Source organism: Manis pentadactyla, chromosome 11, assembly GCF_030020395.1.
Source record: "Manis pentadactyla isolate mManPen7 chromosome 11, mManPen7.hap1, whole genome shotgun sequence".
In the NCBI taxonomy this organism is placed as follows: domain Eukaryota; kingdom Metazoa; phylum Chordata; class Mammalia; order Pholidota; family Manidae; genus Manis; species Manis pentadactyla.
Genome location: NC_080029.1, coordinates 106417017 through 106426448, shown reverse-complemented (window position 1 = coordinate 106426448; position 9432 = coordinate 106417017). Strand labels below are relative to the sequence as shown.

Sequence of the window (9432 nt, the reverse complement as noted above, 5' to 3'; positions counted from 1 at the left end):
ACACTGGGAATACAGCCATCAGCAATATCAGCGCAGATCACTCCCTTGAGCTTGAAACTTGTTGGGTCAATTGCATGAAACCGACTCTAGAGAAAATCAGTCTACAGGCAAATAAATATTAAGCATTTATTTTGAGAGGCAAACTGAGATAGTAGAAAGAAGTTTGGCTTCAGACAGAATTGGATTCTGCAATTATTAGCTGTTGACTTTATGACATTCCCACCAGTAGTGTAGGAGGATTCCCCTTTCTCCACAACCTCACCAACATTTGTTGTTGTTTGTCTTTTGGATGGTGGTGATCCTTACTGGTGTGAGGTGATATATCATTGTGGTTTTAATTTGCATTTCTCTGATTAGAGATGTGGAGCATCTTTTCAGGTGTCTGTTGGCCATCTGAATTTCTTCTTTGGAGAAGTGTCTGTTCAGATCCTCTGCCCATTTTTTAATTGGATTATTTGCTTTTTGTTTGTTGAGCTATGTGAGCTCTTTATATGTTTTGGATGTCAACCCTTTATCGGATCTGTCATTTATGAATATATTCTCCCATACTGTAGGATGTCTTTTTGTTCTACTAATGGTGTCCTTCGTTGTACAGAAGCTTTTCAGTTTGATATAGTCCCACTTGCTCATTTTTGCTTTTGTTTCCCTTGCCTGGGGAGATATGTTCATGAAGAAGTCGCTCATGTTTATGTCCAAGAGGTTTTTGCCTATGTTTTTTTCTAAGAGTTTTATGGTTTCATGACTTACATTCAGGTCTTTGATCCATTTTGAGTTTACTTTTGTGTATGGGGCTAAACAATAATCCAGTTTCATTCTGTTACATGTAGCTGTCCAGTTTTGCCAACACCAGCTGGTGAAGAGGCTATGATTTCCCCATTGTATATCCATGGCTCCTTTATGGTATATTAATTGACCCATATATGCTTGGTCTTATATCAGGGCTCTCTATTCTGTTCCATTGGTCTATGGGTCTGATCTTGTGTCAGTACCAAATCGTCTTGATTACTGTGGCTTTGCAGTAGAGTTTGAAGTCGGAGAGTGTAATTCCCCTGCTTTATTCTTCCTTCTCAGGATTGCTTTGGTTATTTGGGGTCTTTCGTGTTTCCATATGAATTTTAGAACTATTTGCTCTAGTTTGTTGAAGAATTCTGTTGGTATTTTGATAGGGATTGCATTGAATCTGTAGATTGCTTTAGGCAGGAGAGCTATTTTGACAATATTAATTCTTCCTATCCATTAGCATGGGATGTTTTCATTTACTGGTTTCTTCTCTAATTTCTCTCATGAGTGTCTTGTAGTTTTCAGGGTATAGGTCTTTCACTTCCGTGGTTAGGTTTATTCTTTTTGATGTAGTTGTGAATGGAATTGTTTTCCTGTTTTCTCTCTCTGCTAGTTCATTGTTAGCATACAGGAATGCAACAGATTTCTGTGTATTAATTTTGTATCCTGCAACTTTGCCGAATTCAGATATTAGATCTAGTAGTTTGGGAGTGGATTCTTTAGGGTTTGTTATGTACAATATCATGTCATCTGCAAACAGGGACAGTTTGACTTCGTCCTTGCCAATCTGGATGCCTTTTATTTCTTTGTGTTGTCTGATTGCCGTGGCTAGGGCCTCCAGTACTATGTTGAATAAAAGTGGGGAGAGTGAGCATCCTTGTCTTATTCCTGATCTTAAAGGAAAATCTTTCAGCTTCTCACTGTTCAGTATAATGTTGGCTGTGGGTTTGTCATATATGGCCTTTGTTATGTTGAGGTACTTGCCCTCTATACCCATTTTGTTGAGAGTTTTTATTATGAATGGATGTTGAATTTTGTCAAATGCTTTTTCGGCATCTATGGAGATGATCATGTGGTTTTTGTCCTTTTTGTTGATGTAGTGGATGATGTAATCTCTATTTTTAGTTACAGCTTTGTCTTAGAGCTTTTGTGAGTCCTTAAATTTGTAATACTCTTATTAATAAATAATTTTCACCATAAAATACAGTAGTGTAGACTTTGAAGATTATGAGTTTATTTTTGCTTTCCAAAGGATGGTCATTTCTTAGTCTTTGCTTTCTCCATTTCCAACACCATCTTTATGCATTCAGTAACTAGTTAAGTCAACAGTTAATATCAGTTTTTTGACTCAGTGTGTCACAATCAATTGTAAGGACTATTGAAGTAATTTGCTAGTAATTTCTGGTTAAGGTACTAACCTTTGTGGATGACCTACCACAAAAGAGGAAGTGAGGTGATTCCTATTAGATTGCTTTTCCCTTGTATGGCTTCCAGTATGCTTTGAGGGGCACAGAAGGAGTAGAAATAGAGCAAGATGCTGATGGGGATGCACATAGTGGTGTTTGGTCTTGGCACAGGGAAATGGGGTTTTGCAGCCTTGCCTGTTGTTGTGTGTATATGTGTGGGTGTGCATGTGTATGGAGAATCGCTTGGCCCTAGTGAGGAACTACAAAGAACCACAGCTTATGCTTTAACAAAATGATAATTACCGTGAATCTTGGCCATGGAGTTGCCAAGAGACTGCTCAGTGTCGAATTCTAGGACAGGAGAGAGAATGCCCGACTTAGGGGAGCCAGGATCAAGGAGGCCGTGTTGGAGGAATTGACCTTTAGGAGTTGAACCAGATGTGTTGAGATGCCCAGTAGGCAACACCTGCCCATGAGACAAGTGGAGACCCCAGGCCTCCAGAGCAGGAGTCCTCATCCCTATCTGTGGACTTTGTAACAGTGCAGAGATCTCCACCTTTCACTTTTGGAGGTCCTGATTCTGCATTAGCAAATAACAACCTACCTCCCCACCCCAGATGAACCTGATGTACATGCTTGGGTTGATTCCACATTCCTTTGAGGGTTGTGGAGGGACAAGAGGTATCACAGTTTCATCACTGGACCTCTGAAGGAACAAGCAGAGTCTCACGCATGTATTCTCCCATGCATGCATTCAGACACAGGCAGGTACATGCACACTTTCATGTAGCATTTGTTTGACTATAATCAGGTCTTACGTGTGTAAATGCAGCTCTAAGAAAGAAATGTTGAAATTTTTAATGTGCTGTCCCAGTAGTCAATGTCTTATTCAGCTCTACAAATTATCTTGTTCTTGATATTGAGCTCTGAAGCCTTAAACTCCTAATAGTCATTGTGGAGTCTTCAAAGAGTGCTAACTCCTCTTTAGTGAGCTCTGGTATTACTTGGATCTTTTCTGTTACTGTTTTTTTGTTCTTGATATGATTGTGTCTTTCAAATCACTGGAGTATCCTGTATTCCTTTACCTGCTGGCTGGCAAACCAGCTGGATCTTGGAAAGGGTGAGGCTTATTTACATTATTCCTTATTACAGAAGGAACAGTAGCTAAGGAGTTGGAAGATCTGGGTTCTAATCATGGTTCTCCTACTAACTTTTGTGACTTGGACAATTCATCTTACATCTGTGAGCTTCATTTTTCCTGTAAAAAAAATGAATGGAACCTTACTTGATGTTCTCTAAGGTTTTGAAAACTATACTCTTAAGACACAAAGCACAAAAAGTGAAAATATTAAAAATCATTTTCTTCCTGACTTGGTTCAGTATTAATAATGGTTCATTCATTAATCATATTTTTATGTAATTAACTGCAATCATTTAATAAGCTCCTGTATTGACAATTCAGGTTTATGTCACAAATACTTGCATTAAATATATTTTAAGGTAATGATGCTTCATCTACATGAAAAAAATCAGTAGCAATTATTAAACAAGTCAGCAAGTAGTCATGCATCTAAATCTGATGTGCACTTGAAATCTATCTGTACTTGTGTTTTGGGGAACAGCAAGAGGACTCCACTGTGTAGAATGCTCCCCATCTTATGTTTCTTAAATCCCTTGGCACGGGCCCTGGGTTTTCCAGTGCTGAAGTCCTGCAACCCTCACGGGCTACCTGAAGACAGACCACTGCTCTCTTTCCCCAGTAAGGTGGCAGACATGGGTCTCTCCCTCCCCCTCTCTGTCTCCCCTCCTGACCCTCTACAACTGTAGCTTCTTCAAGTGTTCTTTTAAAAAATGTTACCCAACAATTTCTTAACAGTAGCTGTACTCCTTCTCTACACATACTATGTGGAAGCATGTTGATACTGACAATTACTACAGTGTAACACCTACTAATACAAAAAAGTCAAGTTGCCATAACTGAATGGAGATACCAAATTATGCACATGTCAAGTTGAGATCACTATTTTTGAATTTCAAGATACTTAATGTAATCTGTTGTACAAAAACTAATTATGAAACACAAAGACAATAGAAATAAAAGTTATTTGTTAATCAATCCACTTACAAAGGAGGTGGCTTAATGTCAGCTTCATGACATCTTCACACATGACCCATGGGGGAACATGTCTTCCACAGACAGACAGCGATGTTACTGACTGATGCATTTGCAATCTGGGGCATATTAAGCATATTTAGACAAATAAAAGTAGGCTATCCTGTATATGAAAGTATCTTGATAATATGCATCCTGAAGTGGATTAAAACTTTCTCCAAAGGAGAAATGTTAGTCTGTTAACTTTATATTCTATTATGCAGTAAATCTTAACTATAGAAATTAAAAATTTTACCAGTAATAGACCCTTGGTAATGTATGAAGTGGGAATCTAAAACCAGAGCAACATTAGGTTGACAGTATCTTCAGATTTACTGTTTTCAAGTTTAAATAGAAATAAAACAAGAGTCATGTAGATTTAGCTGACTTTATTTACCTTTAAGCTAATAAAAAATCCCTTAAAAGTGATCTTGGGATCTTTAGAAGTTCTATGAATGTGTAGATACCTGCCAATGACTACAATTCTAAATCCTGGCTAAATGTGTTTAACAAAATCTATGTAAGCAGAAATCTTTATTATACATGCTTAGTAGGAGACTGAACAAAATTCTACATGTCTTCTTCAATTTCCCTAAGATTCTGTTGAATCTGCAAGTGTGTACAATCCAGCTAATTGAAATTAATATTTAGTGTTCATCAGAGCTGTTTCACAGCAGCAAAAATTGAATTAGGGAAGTAGACTTCTAAGTCATGTAGGAAAAAGATAAATACAATCAGAACATCAGTCTAAATGTATGATATCGATATTCAACACTATCCGCATTGTGCTGAAAGGAAAAGGATGCACCAAGAAAATTTCCAACGATCACTCTGGTGATGTGAATACCACTGGCATCTAACTGAATATGGTTTGTATTCTGTTCCCAGTATTAAGGATGGTATTTATCTCAGAAATTCATGTTGTAAATATGCAGCAGCCATTTTGTCCTAATTAAGGAATGTCTTAATACACAATATTATCATTTTCTAGAGGATCTTCATACATGAAAGTACATGATTGATTAAATTAAAGGCTAGTAATGGATAAAAATTCATAATTCATAATTCTCAAGACCTGGTACTATGTAAAAAACAAAAAGACCACAAATTTCTACAAGATTAGCTAAAGCAGCTAATCTTGCCTGCAAGTTTAGGGTCATAAGCCCATTATATGTGCAAAGAAATGCAATACAAGGAACCACGCAAAAGTACAATAAATGACACAAGAAAAATGTCAAATCTAGAAAAAAGAAGCTTTAATAAATATACCAAAATCAACTGTATACATAAACTGTAGGTCCAGCATTAGTTGTACCATATAGCAGAGCAAGAGGTCTGAGCTTAAGGCTTCCAAATCTGCGCAGGTAAGTCATGCCATCTTTGGTTGACTGCAATACCAGGAGGGTGGGAATGAGAGGGAGGGCAACAGTTCTGAAACACGGTGTCAACCTTCACTTGGTGGCTGGGCTTCAATGTCCACTCTGCATATGGGGCACTTCTTACTGGTAATCAACCATTGGTCAATACACACTTGGTGGAAAATGTGCATACAAGGAAGACGTCTATTATAGGCAAACCCAACAAAAAGCAAAAAATTAATCTTACAACAACTGCACGTGGTATACCTGTAATAATTCAGTAGTGTTTCAAAGTTACCAGACATCTCTTTTTTCTGTAAAAACATTAAACAACCTCCCTCTCTAATGACAGTTACACCTACATTAAATCAACACTGGGCAAAATAAGGTATAAATACCCAAGATGATTAACTGTTTCAGCTATGGAACCAAATCATGTAAAACCTCAAGGATTTTAAAAGCTACATTGGCAATTATTCCAGTTTTTTTTCTATACATGAGCTGCCAATCTGCTGAGTTGGCAGTTATGTTCCTGTTACATAAAATTGCAAAAATATGTTTTTTTACTATCAAATGCATTTATGAAACACTTTTTAAAAATATATATCATCTAATTTTGTCTCAAAAATATTCGAACTCATATTATTCTAGCATGAGTTCTACTCATACTAATTAAGAAATCTTATATGTAATATTATTTTCTATCTAGAGGATCTTTATAAAGTACAGATTGATTGAAGGTTTATAATAAGGCTTTTATGGGTAATTGTTATAGCCACTTAGTACTATGGTACCATTTTTTTAAATGGTTTAATCCATTTTGTAATATATTTTCCATATTGAATCATGTACACTTGAAACTAATATGTACCAATTATATCTCAATAAAAAGTAATTAATGGGAAAAAAAGCAGGTTAAAAGGAGATGTTTACTTTGGTATACTACACTAAGTCATCACTTAGCAATTGAGAAATAAAGAAAGCATCCAGGCAATACAGGGTAAATCTAAGTCAGGAGTGGGATAGGAGTATCCATTTCTATTCCACTGCTAAGAGCTGTCACACATTTTTAGACTTCCTAGTTATGGCTAAAAAGAGATGCTCCAATTACTCTTTGAACAGTATGGCCACTACTGTAAGAAAAGTTAGCTTCCATATTTATAAACTTCACTGGCAACACAGTTTTCAAATAACATATATGTGGTATGGCAGACAAACATTTATAATTTCATTTCTCTCTCAGCCAACTGAACACACATGATAAAGTTACCCTTATAAATTAGGGCAACAAAATTAGCATACGGTTCTGTTACATATGCTACAGAACCTGTTTCACATGGGATTATGTTCCTTTAGATAAAAGCAGAATTCAGCTGCAAAATATTTAAGAGATTATAAAAAGAAAATACCTAAAATTAATATTGGGTTAGCATAACATTTTCTAAATTGCAAAGTTGTAAGAACTGAATAGTCCCAAGAAGTGAGAGGAAATTTTAGGACAAAATCAATTTATGAAAAGATGCTATAAAACACTGCATGGAGTTAATTGAGATTCCCCACTTTAGCTTTGGAGAATACATTAATTTAACAGTATCAGCCTCCAAAGCTTGTCAAGTTCTCTTTTCTGCAAGATTTAGAGAAGACAATTTGACCACAAAATTTCCCTGCCCAAGTATATTTCCCATCCCAACCCACTGTTAGCAATACAGAAACTTCAATCTTTTTCTTTCACTCACTATAGGAAGGCAATTCTCTACACATCAGAGATTGGTAACAGGATAGGCCAGGAGTGATCTTTATGTGGCTTCTAGTCTACTTTCACATAAAATCTCATTTACAGTTTTGGCAATGGATTTTAGATAATTAATGTCTAGTTACCTCACATCTTCACCTTCCTCTAAAATACACAAACAGATAGTACATTTCTCCTCTGTGTCTTCCTCAGTCCCTTCTTCCCCATCTTGTTGGAAGTGCAGTTCCCCCTGTAAAAACCAATCGGTTGTTACCTTGTTAGTAGGGATGACATTATTGAACAACTGAGTAAAGTCTGTGTTTATCTGACAAACAATACAAAACAAAACTACACATTCACCCACAACTTATCTCCCAGGTATAACTGTGATGAGTTAATGGATGAGTTAAGTGACTAATTTCAAATAAGAGTTATTTTAAGACTTAAATAAGCAGCATCAAAAGGAAAATTAAATGTAACCAATTTACTACTTGGAAATCTACTGTTTTTAATACATAATTAGGATGATATACATATAAACTCTATTTTTGTCCCATCATGAACACAGCCTTTACTAAAGAATTTTCAAATAACATCGAAATAAATTAATCTGATGACATAGTCTTTAGCTTAGACGACTGAAAGGACTTAAATTTAGTGATAATACATCTTTAATACTCATAGAAAACAGATGAAAAATAGTGATTTTTCACACTTTATTATTATTATTAGTATCTGCATAGCATAGTTGTTTGTTGAAAGAAATCTATTTAACATGTCTATTGCACAACTTCTATAAATAATACTGTATAATGAATTGAGGGTACAATGTAAGAAATGTAGGTCAACTAAATGTCAGAATAAGTGGCCAGTTAAATTACAGTATAAGTTATTAAACAGAATATGGGTGGCATGTGGATGCTGATATAGAATGAAAATATAATGTGCAAAAATTGTGCACTTATCATCCTCTTTTGTTATTTTGAAAAATGGAAGGGAAAATATGTACATATGTACAATTATTAATGCATAAAAATATGTAGATTACCTAACAAATCCTTAACTATGATTTTCTGGGAAAAAAAACTTGGGTCATCAGGGTAAGAAACTTCAGAATATGTATTCTTACACTTATTTAAAAATCATATGCATGTGTTGCTTTAGTAATAATGTAGTTGGCTAGACTCCATAAATTCAAAGAAGGTCCATAATACTCAATATAATGCATTTCAATAATGTAGACATTACACAGACTAAATTCTTACCTTTTGGTATTTATGTGGATATGTACATCTTTCAATTGTCTCCTGGGATGCTCCACGATTGACATTTCCTAATCTTTCTTCCAAATGTATCAGTTCCTGAAGGTGAAGAATAACTAGTATTAAAAGCCAGGATGACTATTCCTTGTATAGCACTGTCAAGACTGTAAAAGCAATAAAGCTCCATATTTATAACCTGCAGTATAAGTACAGTGTTTGCAATATGTTAAGCAAATGGATGTTTATAATTCTTTTCTCAGCCCACTGACATGGTGTGACAAAGTTACCCTTACATTCTTTATTACCTACGACTACCCACCTCTCGCTTCTGTACCCTCTCCTAATGTTCTGTCTTAAGCCCAAACATAGCTTCAAGTTTACCCAAAACTGTTATCTCCTTAATCCTGGAATGACTGCAGCCCTATTTCCTGCTTTCCTTTCACAGCCAGGCCTATAAAGCAAGTAGTTTATATTCACTGTTCCCACATTTTTAACATAACTCTCCAAGGTTTTCTTAATTTGTCAGTCTATACATTTTTTTCTGGCAATCTAATCCTCTTCCATAGATTTGTATTTTATGACAGTATGTGGCTCATATATATTGGGAAATCACAACATATCTTTAACTCAGGTATCAGTTTATGGTTTTGAGGTGCAGACTATAAACTTAAATCCCTACTGGACATTTCACTTTGATACCCACTTATCACAGATTCAGCATGTCTAAAACCTGACTCACCTA

The 9432-nt window shown here is 35.7% G+C and overlaps 1 long non-coding RNA gene across 1 annotated transcript; it reads right to left on the bottom strand.

Annotated features, from left to right (window-relative positions):
• Window positions 1-5695: 5695 nt before the first annotated feature.
• On the bottom strand, window positions 5696-8915 carry LOC130679592 (uncharacterized). Its single transcript, XR_008992609.1, has 3 exons — window positions 8694-8915; window positions 7575-7678; window positions 5696-5900 (listed from the first exon to the last, which is right to left on the bottom strand). It is a non-coding gene; the product is annotated as an uncharacterized LOC130679592 (long non-coding RNA).
• Window positions 8916-9432: the final 517 nt, after the last annotated feature.